General features: G+C 36.0%; 1 protein-coding gene across 1 annotated transcript in view; it reads left to right on the top strand.

Annotated features, from left to right (window-relative positions):
* LOC124160110 (muscle-specific protein 20-like) overlaps positions 1-17,001 on the top strand; it is an 87,337-nt gene that overhangs the window by 9,102 nt on the left and 61,234 nt on the right. The window lies entirely within an intron of this gene.

Below are 17,001 nucleotides of genomic sequence, written 5' to 3'. Positions count from 1 at the left end.
CACACGTGAAACAACTACTTCTCTTTTCCAATTATAACCAAAATTGAATAATTCAAGCGCTAATATACTCGCTACGAATATTTTTACATGCTTTGTAAATTTATCCTTAGAATTTGATTTTTTCATCTCCCTCTATTTTCCAAGTGGTTTTAAAATGAGGTTTCTAGTCTTTGTACAGAAAAATCGTATAAATACTAGGTCAGCCCAGAAAACTGGCTCAAAAATGTAATTTGTTTGCAGCAACATTTAAATTTGTTTTTCATCTTTCACTATGCAAAAATTCTTGTATTAAGCATGAAACTGCTGTTATTTTATTTCAAAAAGTTTTACTCTCTTGATAATGCCCATGAATACGTTCGTAAAACGTGATTTTTAATTACGAGGAAAGCTTATTTCCTATAAATATCCTAATTTCGCTTTAACCTACACCCAAAAAGGAGTGAACAGATGCATCGTCGAAATGCATGCAATGCAATGTGTCGTCCCAATATTAAGTTTACGATCCAATTTTTATATTTATTATTCACTGTCAAAAGTAATTAAAAGTATTCTGTCCAATTATTATTATGAAGTTCTTAAATTATTAGCCTTTGTCAAAACGTTTTCTCACTTAACTGAAGAAATCAACTTAAACACCTTTTTGGAGGTGATTTATTCGCTAATCAATCCCCTTCTTGCCCTAGACGTTTGTTTTAAGAATCTCTTCTTTGGGAAATGATTATATTCTGCATTTCCAATTCTCTCGCGAAGTCATCGCTTACTGTTGAGCGTTAGATTTTGAATAAATGAATTCTAAGCCGAATCTTAGATGAATAAAAGGATGGAACTGAAACACTTCAATTGTTTATAATGCACACTAATGCTGAAATGTGTAATATATGCCTTGAATAAATTGGATGTCTACCCCGCTTTCATTTTCCATCAGGCAACTTAAGGTTATTCAACTGTCCTTCTCTTCCAAAATCTGTTGTGCAATACTTGAATTGCCTCCAAGATCATTAAGCTCTTGAAAGAAGCTGCTCTCCAAAACATGCTTAAGCTGAAGTTTACGAGGATGTAAACTTAAATTATTCGATTGTAACAGATTACACCTTGGATATGACCAATTTCAGAAGGAATAGATTCCCCGAAAAACCACATGCTTTACGGCTGTGGATCCCATACCCACCAGTTTATACCGTTGTTTTCAGCGGTTATTTCAGACGCTTTCGTGATTTAACCGTTAGGGTGTCATAACAGGGTCCTCATTTAGAGAATGAAAAAGAACTTTTGTCTCTAATCAGCGCTTGAAACATCGGAGCACGACCTTTTTGCACTCTGACTCAATAACCTTTACTAATGTAGTGAGGCCTAAAATTACAATTTTTCCTGAGTATATAAGGATATGTCCAGTTATGAACATGATTTGATCATGTACAGTTCCAATACCTCCGTCTTTTACCTTCTTGAAAATAGTGTAACCCTTGTTCCCTTTAATAATAACCCCCTTTTTAAAGACCTACCTCATTTACTCATCCTTTATTTTCTATCGCTAGGATTTTTAGGGATTTACAACTAGTTTATAATATTTTTGGAGCGAAATTTATGGATAGCTTTGTTGTTTTTTGCTCATTTCTCGCAAGGTTTGCGCATTCCTTCAACCCAGCATTTTGAATCTGGACTATTTTTGTCGTAAGTTAGTTATATCGTACTGGTTCTGGATTCTTGATAATAAATCATTTAGCTTTTTCTGGAGAGCTGGAATTGCAAAACTATCCTTTGGGTAATTTCTCCCCTCAACCAAGCCTGTAAATTTTACGTTCATGGGACTGAGTTACTGGGTTTCATTTCGCAATGGGTACCACCTACCTACCTTCCGCTGAGTGCACCATTTACCAACATCTCGTCATTTTCGCCGAGTCCAGCTGTGACAGCTCCTTTCTGGCTCGTGTCCCGTCTTCACTAATTCCATTTCATTACTCACTTATGGCTAATTTCTCTCTTTGGCCGAAACTGAGATTCGGATTTTACGAGGCGGTAATACCAAGCTTCGAAACCATGACTCCCAAAGCAAGACAAAGGACCTAAATTTCACGGTTCATAACAGCCGTCCGAATAAATTCCTCTGGAAAAATTGCTGTGCTGCATTATGTGTCAATGGGAAAGAACGTCGTTTTTATGATCCTGTTCCATTTGAAATCATGTAGTTTTACTACGAAAACACCTTGTCACTTACAGTGGAAGTTTCTCAGCTTGATGACATTAGTCATAACTATTCCTACGAAGGCTGTCGTGTAAAGTGGATGTTGGGTAAATAGGGTGGGGAGGGAGGCGAACAGGATTTATGAATATCATGAACAGAATCCCAAGAAATGAGAAAGTACCGAGGTAAGATTTTCAAAATATCAGTTAGGTACTACGAAAATTAAAAATTTCGTTATTCAGCGTATTCTCTTGCAGTTTAAAAGTAAGAAAACGGAGAACTCACCGCCCACTTTTCATGAGTCGGTGACGTCATTAGAGTTCTGGTTCACAAACTCGTTTACGTAGAACTTTCATTTCATTAAGAATGTAAATGCTTAAGAAATAAATCCAATTCGAGATGGGTTGTACAAACCTAATGGGTCGTGATGAGTCGTGAGATGGGTCCTTCAAAACTAATTTGAAATATAATTAATGAAACTAATAGATGTAGTGCAAAAAGTACTCCTTGTTTATTATGATGATGTTATCATCTAATCAAACCTTGAGTGATAGCATTTTAAAATACATTGTACTTACCATGAAAATGAAGCATCACAATCATCCAGTCATAAACAACCAGTTGGCACCTCTTGATGGTTGGTGTTGCTGCAGCGCTGAATTTAAGGAAATATGTTGCAAATATTAATTTTATAATGTAGATCAAATGATGAGCTTCAAAAGACGAATGCATTCCTCTCGACCGACGATATTTTTTCTTTTTTTTTTAAATTGCCAATTTCACTATTCAAATTTTCAGGGTGGAATTTTGTCAAACAGTTTCCTATATCCAATGCGTAAAAAATTACTTGCCAATAAGGAAAAACAACAAATAAAATTTACAACTTTGTGGTGAATTTTTGTTTTTTGCGTTTCCACATTTGCCATTTCCACGTTTATTTCTTTAAGTGAAGGCAGTCAAATTTTGTAGAGTTGAACTCAGTCTACTTTATCCAACCATTATTCATGGTAATAGCTTACGTTTGAAGCGAGTTTTCTGATGGATGTTCAGCGAAAACTCGGTAAACCTCAAAGGTAGATGGCAATTTTTTTCCGTGTGATAGGCTACATAAAACAAAAGTTTGTATTTTCCACAGATAATCATTCTCCGGCCAAGGTTTCGATAAACGATTCCAATTTATTTTCCTTGAAAATGAATGAAAACTATATAACAACTATAGCATTAAAATAAGAATTTGACTTAACATGAATTGCAAAAATATAATTTCATGGCACACTTTAAAATAATCATTTTTCATCAAATAATATATCGTTCTTTTTAATGTCTTTTTTCGATACACCGCGTTCTAACATTTCAATCCTTTTGTTTGAACATCAATGAAACCACTATTTTGTTCTTGAAAGCATATCCCAAATATTCATGCATGATTGACTTTTTTATTATTTTTTGAAGATTATTATGTTATAATTTTATTTTGTTCTTATATTATACAATAATTTGCTGTCCACCTTCCTTTTTTTACCCTCTTGTAGTTAAAAGTTAGAAAACGGCGAACTCACCGCCCACTTTTGTCGGTAGGTGACGGTATTAGAGTTCTTGTTCACACACTCGTTTACGTAGAACTTTAATTTCATTTAGAAAACAAATATGTAATTTATATGAATTGCCATTTCCACGTTTATTTGTTTAAGTGAAGGCAGTCAAATTTTTAACTACCGAACAGACATTATTGCGTTTACATGTAATTGCTGATGGAAGTAATTTCTCAGGAGAGTCTTACCAGTACAAGTCAGCTTTATATGCAGAAGCTATTCGAAAGCCTCGTGGTCTAAGATCGTAATGGTGGTACTTTCAAAGCTTCCACCTATTCCACAAACTTATTCCTCTTCTGCCACTCTTAGCTTTTATTTCAAAACTGGATTGATTTAAGAGATTTTATTTTTTGTGCCAAATTTAATTTTTACTCCAATGACAATAAAAATATTACTAAAATTAAAAAGTAGATGATACCATCAACCTTATATTGATTTATACCTTTAAATTTTGTGAGTTTCTGCTGAAAGTTCTGACTTCTATAACAAACCTTCAGTTTTGTTTTTCCACCACAACTTTAGCTTCTAAATTAATGTCACTTCGACCCTTGAATGACCATTAAAATTTTCAGAAAAGTACGTGTTTTGAAATTCTGAATACGTTCCCAAGAAATATCTTTTTACGAGATAAGACGAAAATCTAGCATTTCGATAAACGTCTCGATTGGCAACGAGCACAAGGTGAGAGAGAAGAACGACAAAGTTTCAGTTCCTTTCGCGATATCTCCCGACTCCTTTTGAGTGAAACCTCAAGCGACCTTGCTCTCGCCTGCGTTTAATTGCCCTCGCGAGGAAAGGCACTGAAGAGTTGATTGGAAAAGACGATTCTCTCGAGTACACGCTCTCACCTGACCACGCGGTTGGCATCTGATTGTGAGTCATGGGAGTAGAAATGACGAGAAGCATTCCTGTTTTTTGGTAAAATGATTTGGTTAATCGCAATTCGTCAATTCGGTGATGGAAGAGAAAGAAGGAAAGAAAAGAATAAAATACTGATGTTAGGTACTACGAGAATTAAAAAAAATTCGTTATTCTTTTGCAGTTTAAAAGTAAGAAAACGGAGAACTCACCGCCCACTTTTCATGAGTCGGTGACTTCATTAGAGTTCTGGTTCACAAACTCGTTTACGTAGAGCTTTCATTTCATCAATAAAGTAAATATGTAATTTATATGGATTGTCTTTCTCAAGTTTTTTCTTTAAGTGAAGGAAGTCAAATTTCAACTAACGAATTGCCAAATGCAGATGGAAATATTCAGGAAAGTGCGTACCAAAAATAATATAACAAAATAATATTTTTTCTATAAAAAACGTTTTCTTCAGAAACTAAAATATTAAACTCAATTTTTATCAGCTTAAATAAATTTCTTCATATACAACAAAATATGCTGGACGCATGTTCCGCTATAATTACGTTTTAATTAATGGGGTGCTCAACGTTTTTTGTTGCATTCGAAGCAACTCATTTACGAACTTCGTCAGGCTAATAGAAAATTTAATTTCATCTTTTTAGTTCGCGAGAAAAAAATTGTTTTGTGCAAAACAGGTTTTTATTTTTTGATTCTATTTTTATTCTCTTTAGATTTAGATAAAAATATTTTAATCGATCAATATCTTATACGCAGAGCCACAGTACAATAATTCAAAATCTTTTGATGATTGAAGCAGAAATTTCAGTGCGACAAACAGACTCCTTCCTTCGAACTATCGGAGCGCCGCAGTCGAATTTTTGTGGTCATTTTTTTAAATTTATATACGCCTGTATTTAGTCATAAATTCTGAGTAAAATCGAGATACTCTTCCAATCATTGTAAAAGTGTTAGAATATTGCATTTTCATCTGATTCTAGGTAATTATGAAAATTTTAGCTCGATCGCTTTTATCGGAAAGTTCGTGGAAATTGAGTGCAAGATTTAACCCGGACAATACGACTAACGAACAACGAAGCGAGTAAAGAAAACGTTATAATGCAGACGGCCAAAGAATAGTAGCTGAAACGGAAAGGTACGCTTGGTATGAATTCATGTCACGTGATCAACTTATCTGTGAAAGGCTTATCTCCTTGATTTTTCAAACGCGTTTTTTTATAATCGGTATTAAGATGAAATTGTTGAACTGGAGTGCACGCACAGGTATTATTTCGATAAAACACGCCAAAACACAACGAAAGATGTCGCACTCTTGTTGAAATTCATGCAAATTGATCAGCTGCTGGTTGGTTGGTTCAACTTAGTCACTTTGAGCCGAAAACGCAGATCGTTTAAAAAAATTCGGATACACGTCAATCGGGAGTGATTCTCTACGTCAGATTGTGAGCAATGTGGGAGCAACTTGAGAATGTTGCATATTGCAGCGTACTCAGCTGCTTAAACGCGGCATTGGGCTTTTGTGAAAATATGCCGTATTTGATTGGATGCTGTTTTGGCGTTAAAGCAATTCTTGTTGCTGATAAAAATGGATAGGGTGGGATGCTTTGTTTGTATTTGTCTCGAATTAAGTAATCGTGATGTATCTACAAAAATTGTTCCTAAGTAATATGAATCTGATGTACTAAGTCTACATCTATGTAAATTATATATTATGGCTATTTTCCCCAAAAGTAATGAATAACGTAGCATCTCATGGATTTTGCTCCTTTTATGAGTAATGAGTTTTTTTAACTTTCAAAATATATCTGTATCTTCGAATCGTTGATGCGTCTTTTTTATAATTTGCGAGGAAACCCCAGATTTTTGCTTCGTAGAAATTTATTTGTAATTCTCACATTAATATTTAATTGCTTACGAACGGGTAAGGAAAGAATTGAAACGTCAATTTTTTGCGGCGAATAGCTCGAAAAGGAGGCGAAAAATCTTGAAACGGAAAAATTTGGGTCTCTTTTGATAATTGAAGCAGAAATTGCAGTGCGACACTTATTTCGCGCGAACCCTTTCAACTATCGGAGCGCCGCCATCGAATTTTTGTGGTCATTTTTAAAAATTTTTTATTTATAAATTTATTATTAAATGCTTTACCAAATCCTCTCTTCTATTAAATTTAAAAAATAAACAAAATAAAAGTAGGAAAAATATAAAAAGCAAGGGTTTTGAATTCATTGAAATTTTAAAGAATTTTCAGTTGGAAAGAACAATACTAACCTCACTACAATAATACTGCCGTCACTCATTTCCCGGGACTCAAATTTTGAGTAGGTATTTCTAGAAAGGAATAACCATTATTTTTTACTACTGGAATTAAAATAAATCAGTGATAGTAACTAAAAAATTTTATATTGTGTTAAAAGATTATATATGCTAGGTTCTTCCTCTATTTGAATTGTGAAGGCAGATTTTGGTATTGACAGAGATTTTCCAAATTGTGTTCTAAGTTAGTGAGAAAACAACGGATGCTTTCTTCTGAAACTACGAATGTCTTTCATGAGTAGTTAATAAATTGCTTTATAGCTTGGACCGCGGTCATTTAGATTTTATAGCATAGAGTGAAGCTGTAATAATGCTGACCACCTCGAAGCATCAATCAAGTGAAACTTTGGCCTTGAAACTTTCGCCTGAGTAATTCGTCCGACCTCTCCGCAGCCTCTACTAGATCGTTATGGGTCGCTGTCATTCCTCTTTCATGGCCAAAGGCTCCGCTCCTCCGCTCGCTGCGGTTCCTTATAAGGCTCTCTGACCCACTGACGCACGAACCCTCATCTCGACGCATGATCGACTCCACTGCCGATTTCGGACGATGGAAAGCTAACAGAATGCATACCACTCGCCGTTATTTTGTCATCTTTAGTGACTGCTCATTTCAAACTAACGCATTCATCGTGAAATTTTCAAGGTGCATAAAGTAGGCTTTTGTACTTACTTGATTATCATTCAATTACTCGCTTTCGCTCTCTTTGTCCTGCGGTCTTTCATGCTAAATCAGCCAGATCATTCCATTTTTGTCTGACATTTGTTACTTAGGGATCTTTCTTTTTTAAGTGACTAGAATTCTACTTTCACTAGTGAAACGAGCGTCAACACAATATGAAAATTAATAATAATGTAAAAATTTTAAAATTACTATGTGGAAATAATTTTTTATTGGATTAAAAAGTTTTTCAAGGGAACTGAAAAAAATATAACGAGCCTGAGAATCTCTCTAAATTATTTGCTTCACATAAAACGATAAACGTTGTGCGCCAGGTTCCACTATGACATTGAACACTATAACGCTCACTTTTTACTTAACCTCATAGCATAGTGAAACGACGAAATGTAATGAAGTACAATTGATAACATTTTAATTAATGTTACGTTTAAATTGAGGAATATAGTGGAAAATGCGCCGAGGAACAATCTGAGAATAAAAAGAAACAGAAAATTTAGTGATTGATTCTTAAGGTTTCAGACGATTTTAGAAGGGGGACGATTCTGTCGTTCTTGTTCACCCAAAACACTTGTATAAGTTAATGAGTTTGAAAATTTCACGATGAATGCATAATTTTGAAATGAGAAGTACGTTACCAAAGTCGTAAGTGTGTAATATATGGAGTACATGTATAGATTTTTTTATTACATCCCACTCGACAGGAAGTTTCTTGTCTTTTTCATCGCGTTTTACCTCTTTCAAATTTAAGTTTTCATGCTTGAATATTCAGTTTTTAAAGAACCATTCCGAAATGTATCCGTAGTTAAATTATATCAAAAACAAAATGATGTTGAAATTGTGTATGTAGGCAAATAATTGAAGGGGGGCATATTATGGGCCATGAAAATTTTAAGTGGTTTGCTTGGGGTTTGAACTTGAACTTTGCTTAAGCTTGGTCACCCCCAATTTTTAATGGAAATACAGTGTTCGGGTGGGAGTGATGAGTTCTCTAAATGTCGAGGAAAGCATTAAGTCACGTCATTTTCCTATTGAATTGACAAATAAAGGATCATTGTAGAGATATACTTTTTGTTGTGAATTAATGGCCAATGAATTAATACCTTTAAATTTGAGGTCAACGCTTTCTTCCGAAGTAATGAGCCCCGTTGAAAGAATTACCACTCTAGCACGATGGAAACGATATCTGACGAATTACTATCTCAGTGATTCAACCCAAAGTTTGATTACGTGAGGTGAGGATAAAGCTCAACCCAACCTAAGCCAGGGAATTGCATTCAAAATTCAGGTTAGTGATGTCGCTTCATTCCCTCATCCGCCTCATATTTCAAGGATTATTGTTTGGAGAGTCCGATTTAGGGTTTAGACGGGAGACCTTTCGCTCAAAAGCCCACCGCTCAAGCTACGATGGCCCCCAAATTTCCCGAAATTATTTGGAATTTATCCTATCAGTTTGAGTGGAGTGTTGGTTGTCAACATTAGCATGTGTGTTAAATGTAAGAATTTTACCTCGGCGTTTTCTTTGCAAGAAAATTTTTACGTTTGCGATACAGATTATTTTTGATTAAGTTCTACCTGCTATGAAACTTGAAACTACCAAGATGAATGTGTAAGTTTGAAACGAGGAAAACACCAGAATGAAGTAAAAAGTTCGTCATGTCGAACGGAGACAGATGGTTGTAAGTTACAACAGTGATTGACGCACCCCTTCACCAATATTTTAATTCATAGGAAGACGGCCACAACGAGAAGATCTAGGAAGTTATTTTTTAAAGTATTGATGCATTAAGTGGCGAAATTCGTAAGAAATAGGTCAAGGAATCATTGTCATATTGTAGTACTCATCAATATATCCTCACCTATATTGGGTAAATTGAATACTTGCCCTCCTTTTTCCCTTGGCATATATGGTGACACTGACACATGTTGCTGAGGCCAAATATGGTGGTCGGGATGCCAGTTAATTTAATGGTTGGTAACCCCCAATAGAAATCTGTGTAGTTTGACAAATTGGTTCCGAGAATTAAGGATGGATTCAGTGACTACCAATTTCGATAATACTGTCAGTGTCTCTAATAATGAATATTTTACATATTGCTAAAATATATCTTTACGTCATTTCGATTTGAAAAAAATCAACCAAAACTTTCGCTCTTTATATACTGTGTACAACGCAGTTGATAGCGTTCTTTTATACTGTGTTATACAATAGCAATCGGAATCTATGGCGGCATTGTGGCCTGGTTGTAGCAGCGTGCAGGCACGTAGCCAAGAATTTGTATCGGGGATGGCTTGTGTGGTACGTGGGTTGCCTATGTTGGTAATTTTCTGACATATCTAGATTTGTATTATCTATTCCATTAAATAAGCTCTAAATTTCGTGCATATTTTAAAGTGAAAGTTTACTTCACATTTTTTTGTACTGGAATGATTGTAGTAATTGGTCTCCATAGGTATTTAAACTTTTCAAACCCAGAACTGTTTCTGGGAGAAATCAAATTTCAAGATTTTTCATTTTGAAATTTTTTCACTCAGTCATAATGTATGTGGCAGCTAAGTATTTCGTCATTACAATTTACACCTCAAAATAAAGCATAGTTTACATATTTCCTAAATATAGCAGAAAATTCATACATTTCTTATGTTACTTGTTAGAAGCATCATTGGGTTATAATGGGTTAATCCCAAAATCCACCTGCCTTCTAGAAAACTTTTGGTGTTAGGAGGCAGTCGATAATGATATGTTTTATTCTTTGCGTGTTTTAAGCTTAATAAAAACCCCCGTATTAGAATGAAAGATATTTTAAGTGAATCCTCCTCGATCATATTCAGGAGAGATTCCTTAAAACATTTTGGAAAGTTTTTTTAGAATTTTGAAATTTCATGACCTGGCCTTGGAGATAATGGTAATGGCGAATCCATCTTATTCTTCCACTTGAACTAACGAGGCATCTTTTCCCTCTTTGGAAGATCTGGATTCGAATATCGGTCAAAGCAAATGAATTTTTATCCGAAAAATTTGCGAATGGTAAAGGTTAATTTTGTTGATTTTGAACAGCGAATATTTTAAAGTGAAATTTAACGAATCTAAAAATGGAAAAATACAAGAAAATGGAGCGGGTTTCAACTTCTATTTATCAACCTCTATTACAATAAGACGGTGGTGGATGGAAATAGCTCAGTAATGATTTAAATATCACTTTTTAAACCCGGTAAATCATCGAATTCAAACCAACTTTTAAATATTTAATAAATTTTACATTTATAGTGAATGCAACTTGCAAAATTTTGACATTTTGACTAAATGTTATTTTTACATTTTGACTAAAACAAGGTTTAGTCCGGTTGATCAGCGGGTAGGTGAGGTTGTCGTCGCCTGAGCGTATGTATCGCGGGCAGTCGCCAATGCAGGGGAAAGATTTCGGTTGGGGCTGAAACACGATAACAGAGAGACATCAGCGTTCCGCCGTGACGTCACGAGTCCCAGGTGGACGGAGAGAGGAGCGAAGACTGCCGTTGAGAGCGTCGGCTTGCGAGCAATGTGTAAGAAACCCAAATGATACCTTAACCCGAAACAGGCGATTTCCCTTATTCTGAGGTGGCATTAAAATGATGATGACATTATATCCCGTAGCGTAGCCAAGATTTTGAATTTGGGGGTTTACTAGGGGTCCTGCCGGGGTGTATGGAAAACACCCCTGGGTGAAGGGAGTCCGGAAAAATTTGGGACTTTAATGTTGAAAATGTGAGTGATTTTTAGGACTCAAAATTGTACCAGTATTTATACAAATAGAGTATGTTTTTGTTTATTGAGGCCATCTTACTCGTTGTTGGCACCTCTTTTAGAGAATCAAGGGGCGGGGGTTAATTATGCCTCTCTAATTAAGGGGGGTTAAAGTTATAAATCATTATTGTTTCGACTGGACCTTCGACGAAAAATCTACTTCGCGCAGAAACGGCTTATTTCCAAAAGCATTCGAAACCTCGAAAATGTCATCGAAACCAAGTAGTAAATAGTTTACGTATTAGAAGTAGTTAGAACATAAAAGTCATATGGCTTTGACTTCCTTCACAGAGGGAAGTAAAAGTCATATGCATTACTCTTATGAATAACTCCCTTACTTTTTCAGCATCGCTGAATTATACGATCATATAATACGTAAGAACAAACTCTTACACATGCACGAGATTAGGATAAAACTGGCTGGCTCTCGGTGGTCATGGCTGAAATCCCTAATTGTAAGTCCTCTGGCTACCTCCCTGGCTGTGACGTCGCATTTTATCTAATCCCATTAACGGGAGTGGGTTACTTTGCACGGTCATTTTAAATATCGATTCAAAAGTTTGTCACAGCTACTTTTTAGAATATGTCACTGTATTGGTAATAATATTAATTTTTTTTGCTGTCGATTGTGATAGAGTTTGAGAATTACATAGACCCAATGAATTTCTAGATTCACTGCCAATCCATTCATCTATTTGCGGTGAAAAATCTTCGGTTTATAACCTTTCCAGTTCGAAAAATTCTTGATGAAAAAATCATTTCCCTTGACCGGGATTCGAACCCAGATCTCCCGCATTTACTCTGAAAAGGGAAAAGATGCCTCGTTAGTTCAATTGGAAGGGATAACATGGATTCGATAGATCTGAGTTTAAATCCCGATCGAGGAAGATAATTTTTTCTCTGTAGAATTTTCGCAATTGAAGTTACACCTGCAGGTGACCTTTTCTGATAAGTTACACTGCTGGCTTTCGACGATTATTTCCTTGAATACGGCCATTTCATACAAAAGTTGATCATTGCATAACATTCGCAAAGTATTCCAGCCAAGTAGACCGCGCTTCTTTGGTACCCCTCTCCTCCTTGCATCGGCCTCGTGCTTTTTGCTATTGTTTGTACTCGGGTAAGCCATTTCTTATCCCAATGATCAGCGGTCCCTAAGTGAGTAAATGAACCAGAATTTTGTAACTTGAATGACGTCACCAACTCATGAAAAAGGGGCGGTGGAAACACACACATTTTTTAAAACTTTGTCTTTGATAATGTCTCAATGAAGAATTATAAGAAGTATTTTCTCCACACAAATCACATTTCCCTTAATGGTTCTGAGCGTGGGCATGCCCAGAGAAGGGTTGAAGGAGTTTCCCATCTTCCCACAGCTAAAAGTGTATACAAGGATGCCGACTTACAAAAAATATTGGGGGGGGGCCCAAACTGGGGACCTTGCTCCGGGAAATTTTATAAGTAGTGAGTTTTTAGATTTTTAAGCATTTCAAAAGAGTCATATGATCAACATTGGAACCCTGATAACTCGAATCTCGATATCTGGACACTCCGGGGAAAATTGACAAGCCTGGCACGTTTTTTCCTCACACCTGTAACAAAATTCTGAGGGGGCTCAGGCCCCCTCAAGCCTCATGGAGTCGGTGCTACTGAGTGTATAAAATGGTAAAAACATGAATGATCCTGAGTGCCTTAAAACAAGGCTGCTTTGGAACGTAATTATGGTCTTGTTCACTCTCACCATTTTTCCCAATGTGATGCAATATTCACGGCCCTTACTCTTTATGAACAATAACTCTTCCTATAAATAATGCTTTAATTATCCAACAGAACCCATTAAGCTGCCCTTGAAGTTTCGCGTGCCATAGCAGCTATACTTGTAGTGGCTCCAATATATGATCTATACTCACTTTTGCTTGTTGGGGGGGCTTCCACCCCCGAAAAAGGCCTGTGGCCTCTTATGGTCACTATGGAAGGTCTTAAACTTTTGTCATAAATTGATATATATTTAACCCTTTTGCTGCAGTGAACGTACTTTCCCTGAGAGCACAAAGTTAGCAGAATACCATATGTAAACCAGATGTAGACATCTATAACTGGTATACTACAAACCTAATGGTTTGCCGTATCTATCAAACCTTGGTCTACGTTAGGGGCAAATGTCTCCCATTTTTAGTCTACTGGTAACTCATAATGGTAGGTATAATTTTGTTCTACGGTTATACCAAATGTAGGCATAATTTCTTTTACAAGAACATATATTTTATTCTGATAATCTTGTAGCAATGTGTGTGATTTTCAACTTAAATGAATATATGGCAATTTTGATGATTACCTTCGAAGAATTATCAATTATATCTATTATTAACATAGGATGCAATGCCTTACTGCTTACGAGCTGTTCTGTTGAATTTGTTAACGCCGCATTAGCCGAGAAGGTATTCCTATCCCTCCAAAAATGCTAAAAACTTATCATGAATACTTAGCTGGAGAGCATTAATCACAGACAAAAACACTGAACTCCTATGAAATAACAAATAATCGGTTGATCTGCATTCTTTTGGTGTATACAGCGGGGTTTGGAAAGCAATAACGCCAATTCAGGGAGCACAAGAAAAGCACTTTCTAAAGTAAAGAAAAATAACTTCAGGCATTTATGAAAAGCAATAGAGAGTTAAAGAAACACAAGACATGCACTCATTGTAGAAAGAAACTTTTATTTCATGATAATGTGACAAAGCTTCACCATTTCCTTGGTTTCACGAATACGAATTCACTGCAAGTGTATGCACACAATTCACATCTGAGATCGTGAATCGGTTCCACTGCCAACACACACTCACACAAGCAACAAGGTATTTCAATAATATAGGTCAATCCACAAACGATATAATAGCCCACACCATAATAACATAGTGAGAAATAGGCAAATATAATCATAAAAAACTGGAAGTCACTACCATACTTATATTAATCACGTACAACTTACAATCACAGAGCTTGTAATGATGAAAAATACTATATATTCACGGATTTTGAGACTTAATTAGCAAGTGGCACTGCTATTTGTTGATATATTAGAAAAATAAACTTCACACACAGCTTTGATCTTGATAGCTTGATCGTGATATGTCATGCCCACGGTGAACAACGGAGGTGAACACGCCACTGACATTTACATTACTGTCCATTTATCGATAGCATAGTAGCACTGTTTACAATTCAATTACGATGGAAATCTCAAAATACAACTCATGGCGGATGTTTTTCAACCTTGTCAAACTTAAGTTTGACAAGGTTGAAAAACATTAGTGCATAACCACTGGCACTGTGATTGCCAGCAGCTAGTAGATTAATGAGAGTTGCCAAGATGAAAATAACACTATTTTGGCACAAAAAATGTTTTAGTAAAATTCGAAAATCTCCAAGCATAGCGAACTAAGTTGCATTCTCTGGTGTTCACCTTATAATACAAGCACAAGCAGTCCTTAACGACGAATTTTCTAGTACCTATGAAGAAATGGATGAAATTATTGAATATCAAAGCATAGCGGGCATAAGAAAATATCAAAATTGTTCTAATTACATAAATGGATGAGGTGCTGTCGATAACATCAACTTACAATCAACATATCCACCTCCAACGGCCGGGGCTCATTGTCAAACTGCTACAACAATGCTACTGACTTTTTGGTTTAACCACTGTTCCAGTTAATATTTTATGCGCTAACTCAGATATTAATATTGTAAATAATACAAAATATGAGAGCTTCCAAGCCTCTATCGTCAGATATTTTGCTTTATATTGGAAATAACCAACGCGTATCGCAAACGAAGCTCTCACAACTGCTCTCAACTCATAAACAATCATAACAATACACAAACGTGGTCTGCAGACGACCAACTGTGTTACCATCTCCAGTATACGGTATTATTAAGAAGGCATTGGTAGATTACATCGCGTATATTTATAGACTATATATACTAGAAATATCCCAAATGTATTCCCCTTCAATTTTTCGTGTATTATACGTCGCGAATATTTATAATTAGCTTTTTCAGGTGTCACTTTATGGAATCTTCTTGACATAATGAAAATACATGGCATGATATTTATGTTGAATAACTATTGTTTTCTTTACTTTTAATCACGCGTATACTTATGGTCTACAGATAACTTCCATCGGTTAAGTTACCATGTAGACTTGAAAAATCCCAATCGGTAGTAGTACATCACTTATGTTTATGGTCTACAGGTAACTTCCATCGGTTAAGTTACCTGTAGACTAGGAATATCCCAAACGTATCCCAATTTTTCGTGTGCTCTCAGGGTTTACATCCTCCCTGTCATGCACTCAGCACTTTTGCCACATGTGGCGGCGGGTAGGTTTTCAGAGGGTGGGTCACAGCGAAAGGGTTAATCCTCAAAGGAATAAATGACAAATTGTGGGTCATACAGCTGACCACTCTATCATCACTGTTGTTTTCTCGCTGTAAGACATGCAGGATTGATTGGGAAGTTATTAAAATACCTCTCCTCCTAAATATAAATAAATCTCCTCCATATCAAATGTATACCACATCAACTAAACATTATTTTACATATAACACAGCAATTATTCGAAATTTAGCAGGAAGTTAAAATATTACGAGACTCAATAATGTAAAACTTTGTCTGGTAGTTGCCTCATATGGTCATAGGCAGATCTGGGGGGCAGATTATGACCCATAAAAGCCCTCCAGACCCTTAAGAAATATGGAAGATTTTAATATGGTCCCATTATCATCGCGTTTGTTTTGTATTAAGAGGTATCCTTGTGCCCCCCCATAACAAAATCCTGGACACGGCCTTTCTTGTGCCCCCCCCAGAGAGAAATCTTGGGTCCGCCCCTGATGCTTGTGGCTAACTTCAGCAAAGTTAGATGTCCTTTAATATCTATTATTCACGCATGCATCAATTCGCTGACTTTTTAACGGCCAATTAATCTAACTCATTTATACAATTACATATCAAGAGTTAAACTGAAATTTGAATCATTACTATGCTATCTCCACCATTTCCAACCCAATGGTTCTAGTTTCTAGTGGTAGATGTTGTTGTACCCCTGCTGCTAATGCTGCTAATGTACCAAAAGATAGGATAGGAGTTTTTTATTATTAATTCACTTCGGTGAAACTCACTGGGCACCTTGCTTCTATAAATATCTGTGCAAGTGGTACAATTCAGGGGAATAGAATAGAAAATTGTCCTCTCAAGATAAAGTTAATGATGAAGAAGGAAGAAAGAAGTACCTGTTGCTTTGAAAGTTATGATAATGTTCTATTTTTCAGGTGAAAAGATTATTGTGTTGTCTCTATTGCAACAAACTATGAAAAAATTTCCGTCGTTGCTACAATAAGATGATCAAGAGATAAGAAAAGCAAGATTTCTGTAGCTGAGCCAACAGTTTTCTCAGCCTAGGGATGGGAGGAGTTGATCAAATGGACCAGTTTATTGCTTAATATAGGTCCAAAATAAGACAGAATAAATGGCGGTGGCTAAAATAAGCCAAATGTTTTGATGCTGCTGTCCTAAATGCGTGGCTTC

The sequence above is a fragment of the Ischnura elegans genome, chromosome 6 (genome assembly GCF_921293095.1).
Source record: "Ischnura elegans chromosome 6, ioIscEleg1.1, whole genome shotgun sequence".
NCBI classification, from domain to species: Eukaryota; Metazoa; Arthropoda; class Insecta; order Odonata; family Coenagrionidae; genus Ischnura; species Ischnura elegans.
This window is presented reverse-complemented; position numbering and strand designations above follow the sequence as displayed.